At 40.4% G+C, this 11105-nt stretch overlaps 1 pseudogene; it reads left to right on the top strand.

Moving 5' to 3' along the window:
- The first annotated feature begins 309 nt into the window (after positions 1 to 309).
- LOC102854910 lies at positions 310 to 7774 on the top strand (annotated as a pseudogene).
- Positions 7775 to 11105: the final 3331 nt, after the last annotated feature.

Below are 11105 nucleotides of genomic sequence, written 5' to 3' on the forward strand. Positions count from 1 at the left end.
ATTCAGATCAGCTTGACAATAATTAATTTGGTCTCCACTTGAGATGGGCAGGGAGGAGGGAAAGCCAAAACTATTGGCTTGGTTTTTTTCTTTTTCAAAAGGATGCAACATCAAATATTACAATGGAATCAGCAAGTTGGGGACATTTAAATGGAAGAGCCAGCACTAAAGCTGGAAACCAGGACATTTTAGAGGCCCTGCTGCGTGGTTCTCTCAAACAGGTCTGGGCAGCTAAGTCAGAAGGTGCCCATTTTCAGCACTTTGCTGCTATTATGTTTAAGAAACAATGACTACAGATAATGATCAAACATGGGTATGCATGTGAGCTGAGTTCATGGATTGAATGGGGCTTATTGTATTTGTAACAAAAGGATTAACAGCCGTGAGCCCATGAAAGGAGATCAGATGTAGGAAGATTGCAAAGCAAGCAGCCTGCAGACTCCCATCTCACTTGGAACATTTCGTGGCTCGGATGGCCAGACGGAGCTAATGATTCATAACTCATCAAAGGTCAAGTCTGCTGACTTGTGTAATCAACAAACTTACAAACTCCCTTTAGAGACAGCACGGTGTGATAGAAAGAGCAAGGTGTCTGGGTAATGAGGATGCTGTAGCCGCTTTGATTGAATTGACATTTACAGGATGCTACACCCAATACTCTATGCAGATAACCACTTTAACTCAAGATGACTACCTTATTTTAATTCATGTATTGAAATTCTTCTCATTTGCAAATTGAGGTACTATCACCTACAAACCTGACCCTGAGCATCACAAAAGCAAGTTATTATTATATGTCTGTTATTATATAACATGATGATAATGTGATGTCTACATAATATTTGAAGTGCCAGGATTAAAGGAAAATAATGAAGGCAAGTATTATAATATTTTGATCACCATAATGTCAACACTGTGAATATCAGAGGGAAATACTCAATAGATTGTCTACAGATTGTGTAGGAGATCTACTGCCAATGATTTTGCATAAGACTCAGAAAGGACATGCGAAAGACAAGTGCCCTTGAACATCAATCCCCTGAAATGTTAAAGAATCAAATGTATACAAGAAAGACTAGTTAATAAACTATTCGTCAAATTTATTAACCTACCACTTAAAGTCAAAGATTGATAAATTAAAGATTTTTTCACCAACCTCCGCAAGCTCTGGTTGTCTAATGGTAAGAAGCTGTGCTCCAATTCCAAAGACACAGAGTTCAAATCTACCTGCTGCTACATAGGAGAAAAATGGGCAGGCAGTCTCTTGTGAGATTTACTGCCTTGGAAAACAATAAGTTGTTTCTGACTCGGTGGTACACAACAACAACCATCTTTTGTAGTCTGAAATCAATAAGACATTCAATCAAGATGTATTGATGACTGGAATGTAAAACTTGGAAACCAACACCACAACAAGATAAAGGTAAATAATCCAACTGAAAAATGGGCACAGGATATGAACAGACACTCCACCGAAGAAGACATTCAGATGGCCAACAAGTACATGAAGAAATGTTCAAAATCCCTAGCTCTAAGAGAGATGCAAATCAAGACATCTATGATATATCATCTAACCCCAGTCAAAATAGCAAAATTTAACAGAACAGCAAGCAACAAATGCTGGCGAAGTTGTGGAGAAACTGGAACCCTTATTCACTGTTGGTGGGAGTGTAAAATGGTGCAACCCCTGTGGAAAGCAGTATGGCGCTTTCTCAAAAAGTTGCAAATAGAGATACCATTTGACCCAGCAATTCCACTACTGGGAGTATACCCTAAAGAGACCATAACCAGCATCCAAGCAGATATATGCACACCCATGTTTATTGCAGCTTTGTTCACAATAGTCCCAAGTGTCCAAAATAAACGCCTGGATAGAGAAGCTGTGGTATATTCACACAGTGGAATACTACACTGCATTGAAAAACAAGGAACTCATGCAATATTATTCAAAATGGGTGACCCTGGAGGACATTACACTGAGTGAAAGATCTCAGTCACAAAAAGACAAATACTGCATAGTGACACTGTTGTAGAATGGGACTGACATCAGGGTTGGGGTAAGACTGAGAAAAACGGGATAAATTATGTATACTACATTGAAACAGATGAGGGAGAGAACAGTTTAAAAGCGATATATGATAGGGTATTATGGTTACCACAGGAGTTCAGAATTAATGTTGTGTAGTGGAATGTACTCGGTTGGGGGTTGAGGGGAATTGTATACCAATGAAGGAATTTTTCTTTTACTTTTCAAAGAGAGGAACAAACTGAGGGGGAGGGGTGGGCAGAGAGAAAAGCGTAACAATGAATGAATGGAAATCTAAAATCTCTGTAAATGTTCATTAAAATTAATATATTTATATATTATACACACACACACACACACACACCCCTTAGAAACCAAAAAGGATTTTTTTGTTAGGTGGTGTCGAACTCATAACTCTATGTACAATACAGCAAAATCTTTCCTTATCCTGTGCCAGCCTCAGAGTCAGAGTATCATTGCTACCCATTGTTGCAGTCACAGTGTCATTCCACCTCACTGATGATCTTCTATCTTTTGAAGACTCTCACTTTATCAAGCATGTTGTATTTATCCCAGGACTGGGCCCTCCTTTTTCACTAATAAACTTTATCTATTTAAAAAAATAGGAAGAATCACACGCAAATGCAAGCATCCTCTGAGCCACTTTACAGGCAATGCAGTGTTAAGAGAGAAATTCCAGGCCAAATAGCTGAGCTGACATTCTGAGGGTGACATCCTGCACCCACCACAGGGAAATTCCAAAGCTTTTTGAAAGAGGAAAAAAAAAATTAGACACTTCAACTCCCCTTCTGTTTGTACCTTTCTAACATCTCCTAAGTACTTGACAGCCTGATCCCATGTGGCAAATTATCTTTCAACTTTCACTTCTCAGACTATCACTTCCCCACATTATCATGATAACTGAGGCATCTAGACTTCGGGTGGGGGCCAGGGTGGGCATCAGTGCAGAAAAGGAAAACTAGATGAAAAAGAAGACAGAGACTTTAAGTGTGGGAATAAAATGTCTCTTTCCAGTTACTCTACAGAGCTGAGCCAGCCGCCTTAATGATTAATTTCCATCGCATCAATCACATTGAACAGTTTATTATTAAAACAGCCAACACATTTTTCATAGTCATCCTGCTGATAATATGAAAACACAGAAAGAGACAGAAATGGGCACAGATTGGGGCAGAAATGAACCAGTCTAGGGGAAATAGAGCCAGTCATCAACTGTGCATGCCATCACAGACGTTGCAAGACCAGAGAGAGTTCTAGAAATTCACAGAACTACATAGAGAGAAATGTGCAATATCACGTTTGGTAGCCCAGTGTGCTCCTTGAATAATGCATCTATTATTTAACAGCACGTCTCAACAAGACTGATTACATTAGGAATGCTTAGTATTCTTCCAAGTACCAGAAACCTCTGGAATTAGAAATTAGAGATTGAGACTAGCAAAACTTCCCTTTGTTCCCAAATCAGGGAACAATAATAAGTTACCAGGAAAAGGCTCATGATCTGAGACAGGCAAACTAGACAAGATGAGGGATTTCTTGCAAATCCCGCTCCTATGAATTCAGACGTCCATGCATCTCTTCGGAGCCAATTTTAAATGTCCACAACCAGCCACACCTCTTCCCTCATTTACTTTGGGGTCATGATCCCATGACTTGTTTGCATATCATCAACCCAGCAACCTACACTGGTGAGCTTTTCCCCTCCCTCAGTCTTTTTCATTGTCTTATTTTATGACTTGACTTATCATCCAGCACATGGTTTGCTTTGGTGAATGTTCCAGGTGCATTTGAAATGAATGTATTTGTGCTGTGTGTGGGTGTAGCTGCCTAATAGTGTTGATTCAATCAAGGCAGTTAATAGCATTCAGATGCTCTCTATCCTGACTGATTTTTGTCTAGCTGTTTCATCACTTGTTAAGAAAAGGATGCAAAAAAATCTTCAAATGTAATTACAGATTTACCTTATCACTTTAAACTGACCAGTTTAATGCTTCATGAATATCAGTTCTAATGTTAGTCACAAACACTTTTAGAATTGGTAAATTTTCATGCTAATATTCCAAAATTATTCTCTTGGGGAACCTCATTACTTGTATGGAAATCTATTTAATCTGAAACCAATATAGCTACTCCACCTTTCTTATATTTAATGTGTTTGTGGTATATCTTGCTCTTTTAATACCCTCTTACTTTCAGCTTCTCTGCAAATTAGAAATAGTATCCCCTATATTAAAAGTTATCTCTTATAGAGAACTTATAGGTTGGTCTTTCTTATTTTCTAATCCAGTCTGAGAAGATCTGCCTTATAATTTGTGTGTTTAATAAACACATGGATGTGTTTGGATTTAGTTCTATTATTTGTTTTCTATTCTTTTCTATTCATGTCTCATCTCTTTTTCACCCTCCATCCTTCCTCTCATTTTTGGGTAATATTCAGCAGAATCTTGCTTGTCTGTGATATTAATGACATTGTTTTATAATTTTCAAACTCTACCAGATCACCTTTCTTTGGAATGGGAACAAATACAGATCTCTTCCAGTCAGTTGGCCAAGCAGTTGTCCTCCAGATTTCTTGGTACAACTTGGTGAGCTCATTTAGGGCAGCATCTGTTTGTTGAAATATATCTCTTGGTATATACTGAGGCCTTGTTTTTTGCCAATTCTTTCAGAGCAGCTTAAACTTCCTCCTTCCTCACCATGGGCTCTTGCTCATATGTTGTTTCATGAAATTCTTCTGTATCTTCCAATTCCTTTTGGTGCAATGACTCTGTATACTCTTTCCATCTTCTATTAATACTTCCTGGACCACTTAACATTCTGCCCAAAACATCTGTAAGTATTGCAACCCAAGGCTTGAATTTGTTCTTCTTTAATTCCCTCAGCTTAAGAAATGTTGAATGAGTTTGGCCCTTTAGATTTTCTGATTCCAGTTCTTTGCACATTTCAGTATAATACTTTGTCTTCCCGTTCTGCCCTAATCTTCTGTTTAGAATATCTTTATTTCTTCCCTCTGCTTTAGCTTCTTGGCACTCTAATACAGTATTCAGAATCTCTTCAGACATCCATTTTGATCTTTTCTTCCTTTTCTGTCTTTGTAATGACCTTTTGCATTCTTCCTAGATGATATTCTTTATATCCTCCCATAACTCATCTAGTCTTCACACATTAGTTTTCAAGGCCTCAAACCTGTTCCTGAGATGGTTTTGAGATTCAGATGGGATAGATTCAAGGTCATAGTTTGGTTCTTGTGGATTTGATTTCATTTTCCTTCACATGCAAGCAGGATTCTGCTGAAGATTATCCAAAAACAACTGGAACAGCACATCAACAGAGAACTGCCAGAAGTGCAGGCTGGGTTTAGAAGGAGTCGTGGTGCTAAGGATATTGTAGCTAATGTTAGATGGATCCTTTTTTTTTACTTTATTATTTTTTTGTGTGTGTACTGTCAAATCAGATCTGACTGGAACAGAAGGAGAATGTCTCTCCTTCTCCAGCAGAGCGTTTGGTGGATTCAAACCGCATACCTCTGGGATTGCAGTGCAGCTTTTTGCCACTAGGCCACCAGAGCTCCCCTAGATGGATCTTGGCTGAAAGCAGAGAGTACCAGAGGAATGTCTATCTGTGTTTCATTGACTATACAAAGGCATTTGACTGTGTGGACCACAACAAACTGTGGCTAACTCTAAGAAGAATGGGAATCCCAGAACACTTGATCGTTCTAATGCAAAACCTATACTTGGACCAAGAGGCAGTCATCAGAACTAAGCAAGGGAGCATTGCATGGTTCAAAATTGGGAAGGGTGTATGTCAGGGATGTGTCCTGTCTCCATACCTTTTCAACCCGTATGCAGAACAGATTATTTGAGAGGCTGGGCTCTGTGAGGAGCAATGTGGCATCAGCATTGGAGGTAGTCTCACCAACAATCTGCATTATGCAGATGACACAACCCTGCTTGCTGAAACTGAGGAATGCCTGAAGTGCTTGCTGCAGAAGGTCAAGGACTGCAGCCTTCAATATGGATTGAAACTCAATATCAAGAAAACAAAGATTCTCAGCAATGGGCTGATTGGCAGCATCGTGATGGATAGTGAAAAGATTGAGATTGTTCACAGCTTTAATTCGCTTGGCTCCACAATCAACACTATTGTCACTAGCAACCAGGAAATTAAAAGATGTACTACTACATTGGGAAAGTCTACTGCCAGATACCTCTCCAAAGTACTGAAGAGCAACGATGTCAGTCTGGAGACTAAGATGTGCCTGATACAGGCCATGGTCTTTGCAATCACTTGCCATGCATCAGAGAGTTGAACAATGACTAGGGATGACAGAAGGAGAATTGATGCCTGTGAGCTGTGGTGCTGGAGAAGAGTGTTGAATATATCATGGAATGCTAGAAGAATGAACAGGTTTGTCCTGGAGAGGGTGAAGCCAGGCTGGTCTTTGGAGGCAAAGATTCTGAAGCTTTGTCTGACATACTTTGGACATGTTTCAAGGAAGTACCAGTCCTTGGAGAGGGACTTCATATTTGGGAAGGTGGAGGGACAGGGAAAGAAAGGAAAACCCTCAATGAGATGGATTGGTTCAGTGACTGAGGTAATGGGGGTAAGTCTGTAAGAGACAGAAGATTGGCACAGGATAAGTAGGTTTCAGGGCTGTTGTACATAGGGTAGCTATTAGTCACAGGAAACTCCATGGCACATAACAAAAACAAGTTGTTCCTCCCATACTGTCTTTACGTTAATCAGATATTAATGTATTTAACACAGAAAAGTTTCAGGAAGTACCATATGCACAGGAGCCAATGGTAATGAAGGAGGAAGTGGAAGCTGCATTAAAGGCATTGGCATAAAATGAGGCCCCAGGAATCAATGGGAAACCAATTCGCTTGTTTGAATTAACAAGATGCAGCATTGGATGCACTCACCAGTCTATGCCAGGAAATTTGGAGAATAGCTGTCTGGCCAGTAGCTTGAAAAAGGTTCTTATTTATTCCTATTCTCAAGAAAGGTGATCCAGGCCATTGCCTGCTGGGAGTCGTGGTCCGGGCCACATTTCCCTGACTCCAGCCTGCCTGCAAGAGACTGTCCAGCGACTGCAGGACACAAAGAAGATGCTAATCAAGAAGCAGGAGTTCCTGGAGAAGAAAATGGACCACTGCCAAGATACACGGCACCAAAAACAAGCTCACGTCCCTCAGGCCCTCAAGCGCAGAAAGAGGTAAAAGAAGCAGTTAACACAGGTTGCACACGATCAACCATCATGTTGCAGCAGGAGGCCCTGGAGAATGCCAAAACTAATCCGGAGGTGCTCAAGAATATGGGCTCCACTGCCAAGGCCATGAAGGCAGCTCTCAAGAACATACACATCGATAAAGTTGACAAGTTACTGCAGGACATCGCTGACCAGAAGAACTCACAGAGGAGAGCTCAACAGCTATTTCAAAACCTGTTGGTTTTGGAGAAGAGTCTGATGAGGATGAACTCATAGTGGAATGAGAAGAACTAGAACAAGAAGAACAAGACAAGAATTTGCTGGAAATCAGTGGAACCGAAACAGTCCCTCTGCCAAATGTTCCCTTTGTAACCCTACCATCAAAGTCAATCAAAAATAAAGAAGAGGAAGACTGTTAGATGAGATTGTTAGAATTAAATTAAATTAAAGACAATGTGAAGGAATTGGAGTCCTGGCTGGAACCATATAACACGGGTCCAGCCCCGGGCTAGGCCCAGGCTGACTCCGGTGGCCTGCAGCAGCGGCAGGTACACATGCATGCAGACAGGCAGGACATGGAGCAAGCAGATTGTGGTCAGGCTGAACTCCACTCCAAAGCGCTAGTGCTGCATCACTGCTCACTCTGCATTATGACAGACACCTAGCGGATTGGATGGCAGGGTGGGAGGTGCCTGCTGTTCATAATGTTGAATGTCTGTAAAATAACCTGTTTTGGCAAATCCAACATTGAGCTTCTGGACGTCACTAGCTCCACTGCTGAATCCTCAATGGAAAGGGTTGACCGCTTGCAGTTGAAATGATCTGCAAATGTAGCCTCTGTCCTTTTTAAGACAGTCAACTTGTCGCACATCTCCTAAGACTTGTATGGTATTGGCAGAAAAGTCGTTTTTAAGAAGCCATAGGCTTTTCCTTGTCTTTAGCTGTAATAATGCATCTGACTTTTATTTCCCCGAGAACTTTATTTCTGTCCATCATCTGCGTGCTGACTCCCATGTTTACCACTCTAGCCTACTCCTCACTTCTTCTCCCCTGTTCTTTTGGAGTTTGTGACCCTGATTTAAAATTAATGATATTCTCTTTGAGAGTAAATGAGATTCTTATAATGGAATTCCAGCTATATATTTTTCTAACATAGCTCTAAGGTCCTTGCTACTGTTTGTGGTAACAGATAACTCATTGGAAGCATGTGCATACATTTATATTCAGATGAAATTATGGTTTACACTGTCAACTAAATATCTTTATTAATATTTTAAAAAAGAAAGATGATCCAACTGAACAGGGAAACTATTGAACAATATCATTGATATTACATGCAAGCAAAACATTGCTGAAATTCTTTCAAAAAAGGTTAGAACAGTACATAGATAGAGAACTGCCAGAAGTTCAAGCAGGATTTAGAAGAGGCTATGGCACCAGAGGTATCACTGCTAATGTCAGATGGATCCTGGCTAAAAGTAAAGAATACCAGAAGATTGTCTATTTGTGCTTTATTGACTATGCAAAGGCATTTGACTGTGTGCATCATAACAAGTTGTGGCTGACATTGAGAGGAATGGGAGTCCCAAAGCATTTAATTGTGCCCATGTGGAACCTGGACCTGGGCCAGGATGCTGTTGTGTGAACAGCAAGGGAGAATTGCATGGATTAAAATCGAGAAAGGAGTGCAGCAGGGTTGTATTCTCTCTCTGTATCTATTCAATCTATATACTGTGCAAATTATCGGAAAAGCTGGACTCTGTGCAGAGGAGTGTGGCATCAGGATTGGAGGGAGACTCATCAATAACCTTCCTTATGCAGATGACACAATCTTACTCACTGAAAGTGAGGAAGACTTGAGCACTTGTTGCAGAAGATTAAGGAATTCAGCATTGGTATGGATTGCATTTCAATGTCAAGAAAAAAATTATTCTTACACTGGACCAATAGACAACATCATGATGGCTAGAGAGGATACTGAAACAGTCAACAGCTTCATCTTGCTTGGACCCACAATTAAGACCCTTGGTGCCAGCAGTCAGGAAATAAGGATATGCATTGCTCTGAGAAAATCTGTAGTTAGAGACTTCTCCAAATTATTGAGGGGTAATGATGTCAATTTGAGGACTAAGGTGCATCTGATTCAGACCATAGACTTTCTGATTACTTGCTATGCATCTGCGAGCTGAACAAGGAATAAGGATGACAGAAGAAGAATTGTGCCTTTGAGCTGTGATGCTAGAAAAGAGCACTGAACATTCCATGCACAGTCAAGAGAACATATATGTCTTGGAAAGGATGAAGCTGGAGTGCTGTTTGGAGGCAAGAATGATGAGAATTTGTCTCATATACTTTGGGCCTGTTGCTAGGAGGGACTATTCCTTGGAGAATGACATGATGTTGGGAAGGATGGAGTGTAGACAAAGAAGAGGAAGACCTTCAACCAGGTGGGTTGACACAGTGACTGCCACAATGGGTGTCAGGAAGCATGAGGATGGCACAGGATAGAACAAGGTTCAGATCTTTTGTTCATTATGAGTCATACTCGAGTCAATGACACTTAACAACAACTATTAGTATTCTATTTTAACCCCTCAGTTGGCTTTTAGGGAGTTCTGATGGCCAATTCGTACAGAGTTAAGCTATTAGCCCAACCTTTCTGGATGTTTGGATTCACCAGCAGCTCTGCTGGTGGAAGTTGGGCAGTCTTCTCCTATGCTTTTTCTAACCCCCAAAAACCTGCTGCAGGATAACCTATGAGGTAGTTCCAACTAAATGACAGTGAATAAGTGAATAAGATTTTTTTTTGTGGGAGTTTTTTTGCTTTAAATAAAATTTTTCTTTTATACTAGTTAACTTACAAAGTTCATATACATTATTTTTTCACACTGGCTCTTTCCCATTTCCTTTCCCCACCCCACCCTCTATCCATCAAATTGTGTGAATCTATGATTCACCTCCTGCCCATCCTTGCCTCTCTGCTCCTACCCTCCCCCTCTTGGACCCTCATACATGTCTGACTAGTCATCTTTCTGTTTCTACAATAATGGTCCTATACAGTATTTGTCCTTATGGGACTGAATTAGTTCACTCACCATAATACTCTCCAGTCCCTCCCAAGTTAGGTAACAATTTACAAAATCATTGTTCCTGCATGCTATGTAGGACTCCATCATGTGAATATACCATAGTTTCTCAATCTATTTGATTGTGGTTGGAAATTTGGGCTGTTTTCGTGTTCTTGTGATGGTGAATAACACCGCTGTGAACATTAGTGCACAAATCTCCATTTGCGCCTGCCTCAGTTCTCATTTTCTCAGGGTATATTCCAAGCAGTGGAATAGCTGGGTCATATGGAATTCCATGTTCACCTTTTTTGAGGAAACATTTTCTAACAGAGTGAAAAGAAAACCAACCGACTGGGGGGGTGGGGGGGAATTGGTAATACCATTTCAAACAAGGGTCTCATATCAAAAGTTTATAGAATCCTACAGGACCTCCACAAGAAAAAGGCTGAAAACACAACTCCAAAATGGGCAAAAGATATGGAAAGACATTTCAACAGAGGAAGATATTATTCTGATGTCCAACAGACACATGAAGAACTGCTCAAAATCACTGGCAATAAGAAAGATGCAAACCAAAACCACAACGAAATGCTCATCTCACCCTAGTAGCAGTGGCAAAGTTTATCAAAACAGCAAGTACTAAATGTTGGAGAGAATGTGGTAAGATAGAAACTCTTATACACTGTTGGTGGGATTGTAAAATGGTACAACCACTCTGGAAGAAAGTAATTAGCTTTTCAATCACACTTAGTTGTATCTGTAGTAGCTTCACATA

This window comes from Elephantulus edwardii, unplaced genomic scaffold (assembly GCF_000299155.1).
Source record: "Elephantulus edwardii isolate Elephantulus edwardi_28Jun2011 unplaced genomic scaffold, EleEdw1.0 scaffold00041, whole genome shotgun sequence".
Taxonomy (NCBI): Eukaryota; Metazoa; Chordata; class Mammalia; order Macroscelidea; family Macroscelididae; genus Elephantulus; species Elephantulus edwardii.